Source organism: Nipponia nippon, unplaced genomic scaffold (genome assembly GCF_047370975.1).
Source record: "Nipponia nippon isolate SJK-2023a ecotype South Korea unplaced genomic scaffold, ASM4737097v1 scaffold_11, whole genome shotgun sequence".
In the NCBI taxonomy this organism is placed as follows: Eukaryota; Metazoa; Chordata; class Aves; order Pelecaniformes; family Threskiornithidae; genus Nipponia; species Nipponia nippon.
The window spans coordinates 1,676,411-1,693,784 of NW_028262302.1; the positions used below are offsets into that span (position 1 = coordinate 1,676,411).

Here is a 17,374-nt window from a genome sequence, read left to right on the forward strand (position 1 = left end):
TTAAAAAAGAAAAATGTTATGATGTAGTTGCTGATCTTTATAATGAACACCTGCTAACATGGCTAGAAACGCTAGCATTTTTCAGAGGAAAGACTCTATCAGTTCTGAATTACAGAGGCTGATCGTTCATTATGCAAGATTTAGTTTTGTAGAAACTGAGAACTAACCACCCAGCAAAAAAATCACAGACCTGATCTTTCCAGTGCTGGCCAACAAGCAAACCTTGGTTTCACGAAGCTACGTACAAAACAGTGTACTCTCCATCCTATCAAGAAAACTTATCCCAAACATCTGCTGAGACTCCCTTTAATGAGTTGTAAGCCTGCACACCAGAGATACTTATGAAGCTCCAAAAATAATAAAAAAGGGCACAAGGATACAACCTTGTGAGAAGAAAGGTGAGAATGCAGGGAAGTTTTTACTGCAGCATATTGGTTTTGCAGTCAAATTAGAGAACAATGCAAAAGGCACGGTGCTTACAAGGCTACACAAAACAGAACACAAGCAGAGAATGTGGGGACGAGCTGGGTTTGATTAATATTAAGTATGTCCTTGTTACGCATACAAGATGTTACTAGGCAATTTCTAAGTGCAGAAGGAAACATCAAACCTAAATACATACAGTCCAGACAAGGGTGCAAGTCTGCTCTAATTAGAGGCATGGCATAGCCACGTGGTGGGCTAGGCAAGCACGATGAAAAACTGAATGTTACGCCCGTCGTTGTGGGTATTACAGTTTCCTGAACATCCTCACATGCTAGTAAATCGATGGAAGTACAAGTATATGTAAAGATGCAACCATATTTGCATTAAAGCCATGTTTGAAAATGTTGAATTATTTGAAAGTCCCTTTCCCCTGGTGTTAGGATCTTAATCCTTCTCAATCTGAAAAAGAAATCTGGAAAAATAAATGTGAAATTTCATTGAATGAAACACATACTATGCCATCAACAAAAATGAAAAGGCATATATGGATGATAAAAAAAAAAATCTGAATTTTCTAGCTAGCATGATGCACCATTCTTCTGTTTTTGTCTTTAGATAACTGAAGTAATTACAAGATTTACTTTCCCATCAGTGCTACAAGAGCAGATCAATCAAAAATCCCTCTTTTTTCCTATGATGTAAGTTTATCTTACATTTATACTATGCTACAAAACTGTCACAAAGATTTATTGGACAAGGCAGAAGTTTTTCCTAATTAGTACTAATGAAAAATTTTTCATTTGCCAACTGCAAATTTGGCAAGCAGGATTGTTCAAGACTGACCGGAAAAGAGCTCAGGAAAGCTCTTAGAACAAGCACTAGATAGAATGCTGCCCTGCAAATTGAAAGGAATATAGGGTAAATCAAACATTAAAAGGCAACAGCAACTGAGTTTCAGAAGTTCCTGGTAAACCACAGAGAAAAAAAAAGGGACTTGTAGTCCTATTTAAAAAAAAAAAAAAGTGACTGAAGCAGGGGAGGACAGATCTGACTAGCTGCCTTTAGCAACTGGCTTTAAAATATGAGAATCAACAGATCACCCATGACAAAGTTATAACACAGCCAAAAAACGAAGCTGAAATTCAAAATAGATCTATTATATGTATAAAGTTTGTTCTGAGTTAGCTAATCTCAGGCTTTACAAGCTGAGGGAAGCAGTCCATAGACTGTTGTATTTCTTTCACACGGAAGTCTAAGACAAAAATTAACACACAACAGATGAAAAGCTATGAGCAGTAGTGGCAACTTCATGAATTTTACTTTTCCCCTTCCTTTCGTCCCATGGCATATTTTGTCTCTGCATAAAAAAAAAAAAAAAGGAAAAAAAGACAATCTGCAATAAAGCAGACTTCTAACTGATCTCTCACTAAAAAATTTAAGCCTTTAAATTATGACTCATCATTTCAAGGAAAATCAGCACAAGTAATGGAAACTACCACACAGATCAAGTATGTACTTACAAGTTTATTTTCTTCTAAGATTTTTCGCATTTGATCTCTTGTTCCAGCAGACTGTTTTTGCCAGGAACGAGTGCTGCTCAAACAGAAATCAGATCAGCCTGAGCTCTCTGAGCATGCTACTCAGATGAGGATCTAGTATACAACCTAGATGAGGATTGAGGTCCTTTGCATCTGCTATGTAGTGAAGAAAATAAAGTGCTGTATAACTTTATCATTTATTTTTCTAATTTCACAAGTATTAAAATAATTCTGCATTAAATCTGATATAAAGCATAAAGATAATAAACCTGTTGATTCAATTCTGTACCAAAGACTAGTCTAGCAGAGAAGTAAAAAGGACATTATTCTTCTGAGAAATTATCACTGTTACTCATTGTCAGTAATGAGCAATAGTAATGAGTAAGATTAAAAAATGACCAGTAATAATTACCAGTGTCTTCATAACGGCTGCCGTTGGGCTGACAGCCCAACGTCAATGTCATAACCATCACACTGCTGAAAAACAGAGCTGAAGCACGTTCATTACCATCAAGTTCTAGTCATTAACAGTTCAGATCAATGTTACTCCTGCAGCACTGTTCTAAAAGTTTAATGGGATGATCGTTACCCATGCAGCTGAGCTGACTGCACGGCAAGACGATCGATGCTCAAGCCTATGTTAAACCCTTGCACATACCTGTTTAGAGTGTCTCCCAAACATAAACAAAACTCCTGCCCAGCTCCCTCGGGTTTACTTCTGACAAGAGAAACTGAGTATGATGCTCTTTTTGCTCGCTGGGCCGAAAAACCACCTTAAAGCACCAGCCAAATTCAGCTACTGATGAGTGAAACATAGACCAAAATCCAATAGTTACGGTGTATCATTTATGCTAGTAGGCCAACCTAAGGAGGCAGGAGGTCTGGCGAAGGCAAAAAGTGCAGGATTAAACTCCCAGAAACTTCAAACGGGAGACCTGATTGCCCAGGGAACGAAGGACTGAGTTATCTTCAGCTGTAATCTAGCTAGAATTTATAGCACACATAGAAATAATTTAATTTAAAGAAACTACAATGATAGAATCTTAATAATTTGATAAGAAACAAACAAGAACCAAAATGCCGGCTCAGATGAGCTTGGAGTTTAGACACTGGAAATATACTGTAGTGGGAATATTCAACAGCTAGAGAAAGGTATTTATTATTACTCAAAAGTCAGGGCAGCCTTTTAGTTATTGACTTCTACAAACTATTACCAACTAACAGACAGAAGCAAAGTCTGCCCCAAAATCTTCAGTAAGAGAAGGCAAAGCTAAGTAGAAGTGCCAGCTTAAGTACGTCCGTACTCCACTACCCTGTGTGTGGCAGGATCCTTAGCATTCAGCCAACTCCTGCCTTTTCTCTCCAGACAGAAGCCTTCAATTTTTCACTCTGCAGAACCACGTGCAGCAATGGCAGGTAACTGCTGGTCCCAACATAACATTGACCCCTCTGTACACATTTCACGTTCAGCAGTGCTAATCGCTCTTGGCCTCCCACTCAAATGAAAAAAAAAGCTGAGAATTTCACGTGCCCTTTCACTGCTTTCTTGCATGTAGTTTCAAAGAAAACACAGAAGCAAACTTAGGGCATTTCAGCACCAAGACACCAAGAGAAGGAAGGAGGGAATAAAAAAAAAAAGAGAAAGTTAACTGCCCTGAAGACTGACTGTTTCTTTAGCAGAAGCGTTGGTATGTTGAATTGATTAAACCCTTGACAAGGAGGACTATGAAGAGGTTATGAAACCAGAGCCCAGTCTTTCAATGCATACACACACATGCTTGAATTTATCACTGATTGGTCTCATCAATTTCGACCAAATTACTCCTTGGCATCACATAGACTTGATTGCTTTTCATCCAAAATTAACATACAGCTATAAGAATGCCAGGTATATTGCAGTGTTACGTTATATTCATCAGCAGTGGGGAAATTTGAAGCCAAGCATGGAGAGGATGGGACTAACAACAATGTTCAACAGCAGTTTGCAAGAACAGGCCACAAGAGAAAGCTATCACAAGACCACAACCCAGAGCACATGGAAAAAGAATACCAGGCCACAGAAGAGAAGGTCCAAGATTTTAAGACTTTTAAATCAAGCAGAATTGTAACTCTTAACATCAGATTTTAAGTGCACTAGCATGTGAAAAGCGCAACGGATGGTAAATCTCGCAGGTGAGTATTCGTATGTTTTATTGCATATTCTGTGTTATGAAGGGATTATATTCCACTCACAAATCAAGCTATCTTCCTTTTTACATAAAAATATGTACGCACTTGCATTACATGCTTATCCCAAATAGCAAGAAGCAATGAAGAATCCGTTTTGACTACGAGCAACAAAAAAATAACAGATTATTACACAACCATCCATTTCCTCTAATTACTGCTGAAGATTTCAGACTGGGACAACTTCCACTTACGTTATATTTTTGTATGCAATTATCCAGCTTAGAAACATGGTTCTGAAATCATAGATGTTGAAACAAGACCCTGTTCTTTCAGGCCCTCCACTTAACAGCGTTCTGAATGAAGCAATTTGCCGCAGGAAAATTGCATCTATTCTACCACTGAAAATTTGGTACTTGCATTTACGCAGGTACTTGTTAAAGATGTAATCCAAGTGCATCTTCATATATTGCACCTTCCACATAGGTCTTGCCGTGTTCACACAGCATTTCACGTTGCACTAAAGAGCAAATATCACGCAGCCCAAACAGAATTCTCGTTAGTTTCTCAGCTACTTTCATCTGTGTTGCAAAACAAAAGGGCTGTATTTTGATGTTTTGTGAACAATGATGCTCAGACAAAGTACTTGTTTACTCCCACAGGAACAGTTCCAAACGACTGGTTTTCCTAGAAAAATGCTTATCAAATGCTATTGATTTCCAAGTTTCAGAAGAATCACTCTGTATTTGAAAAAGCAACAAAGCTTAAAGGCAACAAAGATCTAAGTGAAATCTATCAGAATCCTTGGTCTGGGCTTGCTGGTTTTAAAAATATTCACACAAAGAATGTGACCACCCACAACCCTCATACATAACAGTGACATTGATAAGAACTACAACACAATATACACTTGCTGAAGTGTGAAAGAAATGACAAGACAATGTCTAGGAATGCTGAATGATTTCTGTGAAGTTTTGAGGACAAAGCTTGACATAACTAGACAAAAAATACCCTGGAAAAAATGTGCCTGGAAACGCAATAGCTGTTTTAGCAACGCAAAGCATTCAGGACATTTTTAAAAATTAAGGTTTTGGAAGACATTCATTCATCGTGTTAAAAAGTACATGTACTTTGCTGTTCTTATCATCACTGTCATCTTTATCTCCACACGAGAACCATTCCAGGAAACCAAGGAACAGCTACATTCAGTTATTGAAAAGTATAAACCAGCCATTTCCTGAGCCCCACAGCAGGCCCTACTGGCATGCTCTGTCCCCCCTAGCACCCACAACTCTTGAATATTAGTTAGGTTCATTTCTGAAAATTTTAAGTTAAAAGATAAACTTGGCTCCATTACAGGGACCTCAGAACACTACTTTACTTACAGGCAACCTGGCAAACTGCATTTAAATAATTAACCAATGCTTCTGATAGTTAGACAAAGAGTATCATATCTGGAAATCTGATTCTGACAAAGCGAGTTTAAAAGATTCCTCTCCCCCCCAAAAATTTGACTAACTAAACTTCAAAAAGCAGTAACTAAGTTCAGTCTGAATAAAAACGCATAGAATGTTTTGGTTTTATTTCTTTGCAGGTTTGAAAGCTGGTGTGATAGCAAGGCAAGTGCACAAAAATCACAGAAGTATAAACATCCACCGAAATCCTAAAAATAATTTCAATATATGTCTGAACATGGCTTTACTCCCGACAACATTGTAGATTATATTGTTTATCTAATATAGACAAAATGTATCAAACTGAGTACACTGACAGGGTTTTTTTGTCACAATGATAGGAGCTTCGTGGAATCAAATTATTTGTTAAAATGTTAAATTGACTTATAGTAAGTGATACATATGCATATAGATAATCCAAAGTGCTGGTTGATTTTACTTACCAATTTTCCATTAAGGTAATCGCTGAATCCAGTCTAGCTTGACATTAAATTAAACCACAAGAATTTTTTGCTGAAGATATCCTGAAATCCTGGAAAAGTATACTTATCTTTCCTGAAAATCGTTATGACTATCATTGTACCAGCTTAACTAGTGCTATGACTAGACTTCAACTGCACTGAAGTATACCAACACAGAAATTCAGCAGCAGAAGCCCTCACAGGTGCAGGCTCTGCAGGAGATTTGTTTGGCAGATCAGAGACCACTATCCAGGCATAAATCACTGACCTCGCTGTGATGGTTGTTTCTCTAGATACTTTAAATGGCTGTTCCCCAAAGAAAACTCCAAAACAGCTCAAAAAATGTAACTATATAAAGATTTCATGATTTTTTGGCTTGCAATGTAGATGTAGACATACTTCACGTCTTTTTTAAGGTTCTGCATCCTTAAAACAGTAAAAATTGCGAGGGTAAGAACTGAACAGAACAAACATCCCACAAGCTGAAAATGTTTTTGTGAGAGGGTGTTTCTAACCTCCTGCCTCACTAGGATGTTCTGAATTTTAAAACAGGAGATCATCCTGCATTGACTAACAAAGTTTTTGACATGTTGGGATATAACATCATGAACTAGTCAGTAATTTGGATATTTTACTGACAATAAAAACAATCCTCTGTCCAAGAATCAAGCACAAGTTTTCGATATATTGCTAGACTTCGTGTAACATTAAACCGGCTTCCTCCCTCCCCCCACCTCCTTTTCATTGTGTCAAACCATCAGGAAAAGGAAGAGAAACCCAAACTTCATTCAGCACAAAACCAGAAGCAATCTATCTTCTGGGTCTCAATTGTTGTTTCATGCAGGAGTTGAGAATATTACATATCACGTAGCAAAACACCAAAACATGTAATATAGCTTGACTATTTCTGAAGACAGGGAAAATAATTTCTGGCATGTGAAACTAAAATAAAAGCTCAGTACAATTCATTTTCACAACTATAAACAATTAATCCTACTAAACCAACCCCCAAACTTAAAGAAACATTACAAATAATGAATCCAAACTTCTAAAAATACCAGGTTTCACGTATAGAAGCACAAAGCAGAACTCACCTTAACTTTATCTGCCTTCCTCCTCTCTTATCACCCTTCCACCCGTATCTCAATAAACTTTACTCTTATTTTAACTAAACTTACAATGTCTATTACTCTTTCCCTCATTCCAAAATGTCAACGCTAATGCAACTTTGCCAGTTACATGGTGTAGACTTGCTCGTCGTCCTATCTGGACAGCCAGGAATTCAAACTGCAAAAGCCTGCAATAACATTTCTGCATACCTGAATGTCCAATGCTGCTCCCCTTCCCCCAAAATACTCTTAATTAAAAACATTTATTAGAAAACATAAAAACAGCCCCTAAAAACACGTACACTCTCTGCAAGTGAACGCCAAATCCGTCCCTGCAGTCTTAGGGTCTGTACCGACCCGTACCAGCCAAACACCCATCCTCGCCTACCCGCGCCCCATCCCCGCCGACCCCGAACCCGGGGGCACGGTCGCTCTCCCGCCCCTCCCCGCGACACCGGCGGGGCCACACTGGGACGGCACAGGCGTGTGGCCGCCTCGCCTCGCCTCGCCCCCCGAGGAGACCCTTCTCCGCTCCCCTCACGGGGCTGAGACCCGCCCCGCCCCGCTGGGAGCGGGACGGGCTGAGGGAGCCCCAGAGCCGCCCGGCCGCCGGCTTTACAGCCGGCTTCCCTGCCTCACCCGCCCGCCCGCCCAGACAGCTCCGCGGGTGATCGAGCACTTTTCCGGCGCAGGCCTCGGGCAGCCCCGGCCCCTCAGCGAGCTCCCCGGCTCCCCTCGGCCCTCCTGCCCGCCCTCACGCAACTCCTCGCCCCGCGCCGAGCCCGGGCATCGCCGCCCGCCCGGAGGGGGCTGGCACCCCGCTCTTTTAGGGTCATCCCCGCCCTCGACCCCGGCGGCTCCGTGCCCCCTGCGGGCCTTCGCGCCCTCGCCCAGGCGGCCGCCGGGGCTCCCCGCGCCCCTTTCCTCGCCCTCCCGGACGCCTACTCCCCGCCTGCCCCGGCGGCTGGCGGGGCAGGACCGGCGCCCTCCGCCCCTCCCTCCCCGCCCTCCCGCGGTACCTGGCCGGCACGGCACGGCGCGGCGCGCTGCAAGGCTCCCGCGCCGCTCTGCGGGGCGGCGGCGGCGGCGCTGCGAGGCTCGGCTCCGTCCGCCCGCCCTCCTCCGGCGCGGGGGGGGCGGCGGGGGCCTGCGCCCGGGCCGCCGCCGCTGCCGCCCGCCGGCGGGGGAGGGCGGGGAGGGAGGAGGGCGCCGGCGTCGCTCAGGGCGGTGCAATCGGGCCCGGAGCCATCGAGCGCCCGCGGTGGCCGGCGCGGCCCTCGGCTCTCCGGAGGGCGGGAGCGGCCCGGGGCGGCGGCGGGCGGGAGCCGCAACGCCGCGGCAAGGTGTCGGGGGCCGGAGGGGCCGGAGTCACCGCCCCCCGGGTCTCTCCGCGGCTCTGCAGCCGCCGGGGCGCCGTGGCGGGGAACGAGCCCCGCGCTGGTGCCGCTCGCTGCAGCAGCGTGAGGGGGCACAGCCGGGAGCCAGCGCTCTCCCGCCGAGAGCAGCAACAAAAGACCCCTCTGGGTGATTTTTTTTTTTAAGGTGGCTCAGTGGGCACCGTCGGGAGTTGTACCTGGCGCTGGCCAGAGCCTGCCATGACTGCTGATTTTCACTCCCGCCCGCAGGCACCCACCTGTACTTTCTGGAGAAGGACCCTGCCACTACGCCGCTACGGTAACAGAAACAACCCGTTTATGTTCTTAAGCATTTGTCAAACCCAACGTTTGCAAAAGTTATTACGCCTGGGTTTCACCAGTGTAATTTCTGAACCCAACTCGAGATGGGATCCCAAGTCACCGAGTCATTCCGTGCCTTACTGACCAGGTCAGACACGGGCTCCTCCGGATTTTTCACCTGTGTTTTTTCTCCTGCATAGGTGCTCTGACTGAGAGAGGTTGCTACGTCGTCGGGAATGACTTCCACCCTTGGAAATTTTCAGCAGCAAATTTACTGGTCATGAGAAAATTTCGGCTGGGGGGGATTTTCTTCTCTGAATTCTGCCTTCAGAGTTGAAGTTCTGCCTTCGTAAAGGGAAAACAGATGTTGCTCAACCATTTTTTAGTTTAAAAATAAACAAACAATAATCTTATTGTAGTTTTGTAGCTGATGCCCAGCCATGTCTAGATTGTTTTTGCATCCTACCAACTACCTAGCAGAGCAAACTGGAAGACAGACATCAGGTCCGGTTTCTGCTGGCAACAAGTGAGTTTGGTGGGACTGAGATGTTCTGTCTTAATTCTGCTACCTTAGCTGCTGCTACAAAGCTGAAGAAATAATGCCTTCTGGAATTAAACAGTGGTTTTGGCTAGACAGCAAATCTTAAAGATGATCTTTTGTCTTCTGATTCCCACAGTGTGACATTGGTTAAATCTCAAAGGGGAAAACTAAGATTCCTCTCCACAAACTGGGTTCTCTGGGGCCATCTTCTTTGAAGTAGTGCAAACCGTCAGGGGGAGGGAATAATGCCTGGCATGCATAAGTGTAGGAGCCAAAACCATGTCTAGCCCTTACATAAGCTTGTAAATTCATCTGCAAATAGGTTCAACATGTAAAGTTTACATACACTGTGATCCTCTGTGAACATCTGTATTCAGTCATGTAGATGATACCACTGAGGAATATTTCAAAGAGTGCACACAGAACTGCCTGATTACATTTTGCTATAGATGCCAAGAGCACCAGGCTGCATTACTGTATATGGACACTGGTTTCATTTTTACTAAATCGCCTGTGATAAAGAAACACGAGCATTGATGCAATGACCTTCTACAAAAAAATTCTGCCAATGGATGTGGTAATGAAGAATACATAAATGCCTCATACCTGAAGCAGGAAACTATTTCCATAGCATATTTCACAGAAATCAACTCTACGAACTCCTACTGCTGTAAAGGTGTCAACCCCTGGTATTGAAAATAGCGTACATCCCCAGGAAAGAGTTATTTGCTCAGTTAACCTCATTTCGATCAGATGAGTTGCCGCTGCTCAGCGTAAAGCAATCTGCCATTCAACTTGTGGGAAAGGTCAACTGAACAATTTATATTCAAAGACTGTTGGTGTTACGACATTTTCCATAATGAACTCCAGAAAAACAAAGGCTGCTTTATCTGACAGTCCTGAGGTAACAGAAAGACCTTGTAATATTTGTGAAAGATGGATCATGTTTAGCTCAGAAACAAATAAACAAAACCAAATCTAGAATAATTTTTAGAAGATTATTGCTGTTATCATTATTATGATGATTATTCACTCTGTTGTGGTAACAGGCAGAGACCCACTCAAGATCAGTATCTCATAATGCTGAATGTTACGTGAGCACAGGGCAAGACAAAGTATCATCAGTAAGAAATAGCCTTGCTCAGTTCTTCCCAAGAATGATCTCACCCAGCTCCCAGTATACATGATATCAGCTCTAAGTAATGCTGTGTAAATGCTCAACTCATACAAATCAGTTGGAATAATGAGGGATACTAATGCAGGATGCTCCTTCCATCTCCGGATACATCAGCTTTAGTGTTACTTTGTGCCTACACGAGGGTAAGAATCTGTATTTACTGGATTCATAGCTAACCTTGATTCTTTGATATCATTTCTTCCCTAAGTTGGTCAACAGAGTGTTAACCATGCACTGATTCAAATTAGCATCTACTTCAGCAGTAATGCATGCCAGTTTTATCTTTCTTCTTCTCAATCTGAAATAAAAAATATTGTCATGCAAGTTTGTAGTATTCTGTTCTAAACCAGACAAAAATAGGACAATTAAATGTATTCACCATGAATTAATTCAATTTCCCCTTTCCCCATTAGTCCTGACTGAGCTTCAATAGCAAATTACTTAATAAAATAAGCAACTGGCAAATAATTGCAATGCACAAACCTACTGATTAGTCTTCTCATTAGTCTATTTTGGTAAAGTGGGTTGACTGAATTAGAACATGAATCAGTTCTGCCATACAAATTCCAGTCATAGTAGAATACCTATACAGTCACATATGCCTCTGAGCTAAATATTTTCTTTCTTACAGCTTTATAATCCTCAGGGACTCTAGAGGAAGAGAAAAGAATATACTCCTTTGAATTCAGTGGGACTGCCTACGCATGAGTAAAAATCACAGAACTAGGGGCCTGGCTTAAAGCAGACGAAACATCACCAAATAATTACATAGCAAACAAAACCAAATTCCATTATATTTTAAAATCAGTAAGAAGGAATGACTTTAATTATAAGACTAAAGATTTATTTTTGCAATTATATTATACAGTCAATATACCCATTTAAGTACAGAGTCGGACCATTAAGGTCTGATTCTGCAAACAGTTACACCAACAGCCACAGGCAACTTATATTTGTCTTCAGTCTGAATAAGGTTATTAATCTGCCAACAAACATGACACCATGCTCATTTCTAGAACTGCTGCAGCCCTTGGCATCCCTGGCTGTCCATCAGCGCTCCCTCGAGTGAGACAGTAACTATGTAAGTGTTTCTAATGCCAAAAGTGAAACATTCAGGTCCCTGGAGTAGCTGCCTTCTGGAGGTATGTAGAATCCAGTGCAGCTTGGTCTGTCCTAGCTTTTGCAAAGCCTTGGTTATGAATCTTTCTTTTTTACACATTGAATATCGAAAATAATATATGGTTTTATTTCATGCTTAAATACGGCTAGGCTTCTTTTTATTCCCAATACAGTTGCTTTTTTACTATCACAAAATACACAGCCTGAATTCCTGCCAAGCAATTACACAGTCCTGCTGTTATTTTTAATCCTAAAATGTAAATGAAAGTATTATGGATGCCTAGGTAATGTTAGATACAGCTACTAAAATGGAAGCGGGAAATAAGAAAAGGAAATGCGTCCTATCGAAACCACGACACATACATCTCAACCAGTTCACCATGTAAATAAATGATCAATCTTCACTGATAAATATGAATAATATACTTTTATAAATTTTTAAATTAAATACCTGAACAATCCTGGATAAAGTATTCTGACAAGAATTAGCTGCACATTAATGGATTGCCAACTGAATATTAAGGCCTCCCAAGAACCTTTTGCTTTCACTGTTAATCCAAAACATACGTTGCAATCTCTTTTCTAACGAAGCACATCTAAATAGCCTTAAGCTCCTTACTTGCACATTTTTAATACATTCTGACATAATAGGGCATATATTATGGCACTTACACAGGCAAATACAATTAAAGTGAATAGAAAGCAATCTTAAATTCACAGTAACAAGATATATAAATATATATGAACTAGAACAGTGCAAGAGGAATACCATTTATTTACTTTTCCATGCTGTCTGGGTCATTCCTATTTTAGAAATAGTATGGGGTGTTATTTGTAGGGATACCACGCCGTTCACTGAGGTACTCAAAGTGCTCTGTGGCCATTAGCTTAAGTCACATTTGTGAGGCAGAAGCCACGGTAGGAGGTAGTGAAAGGCAAACTCCTGTAGCTCCAACAGAGGTGAAGAGAGGTGAGAGCATACTGCCTTCTGACGCAAAAGGAGGAACAGAGGTGATTTTTTTGCCTTTAGTAAAAGAGAAAAAAAAGCAGTCGTTTTAAACCTCTTTTCCTCCCATTTTCACTCTTTCTTTGTCTCACAGATGGAAAAAGTGGAGCAGAAAATTGCTTTGCCCAAAGCTACACACTGGCAGTAATTGAACTAGCGGACAACATTGGTTTAAATAGAAAATGTGCAATACATTCATATTATTCAGGCTGTTCTAACTGCTGTTTCTTTCTCTTATCCACATATGCTATTTACTTTTCAACTGTAGTTGCACAGCACTTCTGGTAGCAGAATCTTGTAGGGATTCCCAAATTTTGAGTTGCTCTGAAGGAACTTCAAGAAAGTAAGAAGGAATAAGAGATACCACATTCACTAAATTCTTAAGAGAGAGTCTCAAATTTTGGATGCTGTTTTCCCAAGAAAGAGATGAAGGAGGCAGCTCTGATTTCTGTTCTCGCCCAGCATTTGTGACCTTGATTTCTAATGTAAAGCAGCTTGTGAATCTCACAGAGAATCCAGCCTCACTGTGCTGTGCAATACACTAAACACAGCGGTAGTCGTTGTTTTGCTCCATGTACAGTCTTAAGTAGTGACACGCTGAAAAAAACTCAATACCCATTTATTAGATGAGAATTGAGACGCAAAGAAGTGAAGAAATTAAGCCAGTCACACAGGGGTTTGGTGGCAGACCTCAGGTAATGCCTGTGGATTTCTGGAGACCACCCCAGCCCTCTGTGGCATACTGCCACTCCAGCTTCAGAAGACAAACATAATGTGTTTGAAGGAGACTGTATAGCAAAGTAGAGACTATTAGAGACTAAAAGCAGAAAATAATGGAAGCTTAAAAGATCCATACCTCCTTCTCCAAAGAAGCTGTTTTTATACCAGAGGTGAGATTGACGTTTACCAGATCATAGTTTTCAATCCGAGCAGATACCTCGGACTGATGAAACCAACTGTTCTCAGGGAGGGGCTAAAGAGCAGTCCTTGCATTGAGTCACAATGAAGAACGAAACTTTTGTGCAGCTTTTGCGGTAAACAAGATCAGACATCACAGCTGCATTAAAGGACCTGGTGGAAAACACCACAAAGGTTGGCTAATGTCCAGCAGCCCATCAAGTGGGTGCCATTTCAACATGGGGAAGCAACGGTCTGCAGGAGCTGTTATGTGCAAAACCTTGTTACGGGCAAAAAGAAACCCACCCTACGTGTAAAGTCACACAAAATTTATTATTAGTATAATTGCAACCTTAGCAGTCTAATCAAACAATTATTATTAGTCCAGACATAATTATTGCAGAAAAAGAAAGGAAATAAAGAGATTGTATAGAAAGTCTCACTACTACAGTTAAAATCATTATGCACACACTCTGTAGTACCTACTCCTTCTCCTGGTGCCATGCCTGCTGTTTCACCTCCCTGTGGCTTCTATCTGGTGGAGGGAGCACAGTGGATCATCAGCACCCAGAGTCCTGTGCCTGTAGGAGTATGATGTTGGTGTTTATAGTTTCTTCTTCCTTCTCTCCTTTTTCCTCCTTTGGAAATAGCTCTCACCTGGGGCTATTTTTACTTGTTTGCTAATAAAGTTTTACACCTTGCTTTCTTTTCACTAGTCTGCAACTACGTGTTTTGTATTTTTGTTTTGACGAGCTACTAGTTTTGACGAGCTCCAGGTCTGCATTTCTTTAATGGACCATTGGCAAGTTGTTTATAGTCTTGGGGTCTTCAGTGCCAGCCTGTGCCCCATTTCTTATCGTCCCATGCCTCTACACTGCAGCTGGAGTCTTCACTTCTCAAAGTTGCTGCTGTTCTAACTGGCCTTCATTTCTGTACGCTGTAACACTATGTTAGAATCATAAATATATCATTCTACACAGAATAACTACTTATTGTTAATATCTATATAAAAACTTTGGTTATACCATACAAAGCAAAAGTAAAACAAATTAGCCATAGTCTCCTGTCATTAGAAAAATTGTTGTTACAGCTAAACCAAGTAAAACGAAAGCTCCAAGAAGATCAGGGAAAGTTCGGAGAAGGCACATGTGATAAGCCTCCGTCCTGAGGTCTTGTAAATTCACGACAAAGCGTGTGGACCGTTACTAACAATAGCAATACAGTTGCAGCATTGGTACTAGTACTACTGGGCTACATGCTGCTTATTACCTTCCAATTCTGGATTAATATTTGTATGTTGCTGCTATTGTATGTAGCAGCAGAGGTAAATATTTCCACAAACGGCAAGGGAAGGAAGCAGGAATAGCACTGACTAGAAAACAGGCTATTGCACCTAAACTCGTTAGTTTTATGAGCACAGTTCATAGTCCACGCACGCGTGGCTTAGATACACTGGGTGTGTACGCTGCAAACAAGGTCGCAAAGACCTGATATAACAATTACTGTGTGACAGTTGAATTGAAGGCCACACTAGAATAGCACAATGATGACTCCTGATTTCATAGTTTATTTCAAGGAAGCGGGGAGTATTAAGCATCTACCAATAGATTTTCTCTAAGTATAGAACAGGATAATTACTTGAGCTTTTGTCTAGTCATAGAATAGAACCTATTTAAAGCAGTGTCAGGTCATCTGTTCAAAGCATATATTCATGGCAGAAAGGAACGAGCATTTGGCTTTGAAAAAATAATTTTAATCAATTTTTTCATCAGTATGGTCCATCATGTTATTTAGAAATGGCTTCTTTCAGTAAATGGATTGTGAATCAATAGTAGATATAAATAAAGCAGTACAAAGGGCACAGCATTCAACAAGCTGCCAATCGTTGTAGCAGAAGACAGCAGAAATCAGTATTCCAAGATGGATACACATATAATTCACAAACGGGGCAGATAATACACAAAGATGCCACCTTTTTACAGAAACCCCAGAGTTCTGTCTTGTGCCAAGAACGACTGAAATATATATAAGTTTGTATGTGTTTTATATGAGAGATCAGTATGAGATTGAGTTTGGTCTGAAGTCTGTTTTTCATTAAACATTTTCAAGCTCATCCCTAATAGAACTTGCAGAGTTCTTGAAATATAGAGAATGAATTGCCAGGCTGCCAAAGATCTTTCTGGAGTTAGGAAAAAAAAATAAAACAAAAATCTGCAGACTTGGTATTATACCTCAAAGGATCAATTCTTGAATACACTGAAAATCTGCAATTCCTGTAAGGTCAGTGAAAAGTGGTATTACTCAGCACTTTTTAGGATTTGGCCTCCAACAGAAAGAGGAATAAAAAGTTTTTTCAAGCACACAGATCATAATGAATTTGTATTAGTTATTCACATCAGGACGATCTTATTTAAATGTCACTCGTAAGAACTTAGAACATGACTCATATTGTGTCTATCATAACTGTTAATTATTAATGAATAAATATGTTATTTGGGAGCTAGCTAATATTTCCAGGCCATTTGTGTGAATAGTTGTTTTCAACTGTGAGAGTGCCAGTTGCCAGGAATTCAACATCCTTAGGTATTTCATAGTTATTAATCATACATTATGTTAATCTGAAAAATCTCATTACTCTCTTATCAAAACTATGAGCTTTGCATCTGTTCAAAAAATGTGATTCTCATGGCATGGCTTGAGCCTGCAGATTACACATTCAGTTATGATTTTTAAAAAATAAAGATAAGGACGGAATATTTGTAACTACTGACTTACAATTTAAGATTGCATGAGCTCACATGCTTGCTAACCATGAGGTTTTACATCTTTCCAGAAGAATTTATTATATAAATGGGAATTCGGCATAATTATTGCAAACCATGTAATTGTCTAATTTCACTTTGAACCCTTCTAAATTACTGACTTCAAAAACCATGATGCTGCAATAAAAGAGCAACTTGACTCACAGGATGAATGCACATGAATCGGTTTTGAATTTGCCACATTTTAATGTAGCTGTTCTGTTCTTACTGCCTTACAAGACAGAACTTCCCATTATATCTTCTTAACACCATCTGTTAATAATGTTTATGACAGTACTGCAAAGGGGTCAGCTAGGAATGGGGCCCCAAATGTGCCAACGCTGTATATAAAAGAAATAAAAGCTAGTCTCTGCCTGGAGGATTCAATAGACAAAAAAAATGGAAGGAAGCAATAGGGGCAGAGGGAACAATGAGATGGCAGCATACATCGTACCATTTTTGGTTTTGTTTTCATTTGAATATTTCAGTCCTTTTCCTGAGGCTCTGTTAAGAAAGAATTGAGTAGACAAGACAACCAAGGTAACAAGGACACAGACCAAGCTATAGCAAGCAGCCTATCAAAACACATCAGAAGGGATTTTGGAGTGCAAACTTCAAGAAAGCAATTCAGCGGTACAGCCTTGACTTCAGTTTCTAGATGCACGTCACTTTTTCTTCCCTGTATAGCCCATGTTCAGTCCTAATACTACCTTGAGTGTCCTACCTCTACACACTCTGGATGAGGGGGATGGACTTTCTTATTTAGCACCTACTCTCTAAGAGGCTAAAAATTCAGTGAATTTGTGCTTCCAATATATTTGTTAGCTAGAAAGCATTGCTATATTATAGATAGAAAACAGAAAGACAAAAATTGTCTGACTCGGGAAATCTGGGAACACATAAGTACATCTACAGCATTCTTTTTTTTTAATCTATAGACTTCGCTTCCTGAAGCATTCTTTACAATAGCTAATACATGTAATACTTTTGTCATTATTTTTTT

The 17,374-nt window shown here is 41.0% G+C and overlaps 1 protein-coding gene and 1 long non-coding RNA gene across 7 annotated transcripts in view; one reads left to right on the forward strand and one right to left on the reverse strand.

Moving 5' to 3' along the window:
- Positions 1 to 17,365, reverse strand: part of HEATR5A (HEAT repeat containing 5A) — a 75,443-nt gene extending 58,078 nt beyond the window's left edge. For 4 of the 6 annotated variants that reach the window (XM_087747136.1, XM_087747135.1, XM_087747131.1 and 1 more), the window contains exon 1: positions 8,174 to 8,295. The gene's annotated coding sequence lies outside the window, so the exon portion shown is untranslated. Of the gene's footprint in view, positions 1 to 1,946; positions 2,112 to 8,173; positions 8,296 to 13,529 lie in introns of those variants that run through there. The other 2 variants (XM_087747133.1, XM_087747132.1) reach the window with 2 other exon arrangements.
- Positions 8,419 to 9,244, forward strand: LOC148056799 (uncharacterized). Its single transcript, XR_015702180.1, has 2 exons — positions 8,419 to 8,828; positions 9,031 to 9,244. It is a non-coding gene; the product is annotated as an uncharacterized LOC148056799 (long non-coding RNA).
- Positions 17,366 to 17,374: the final 9 nt, after the last annotated feature.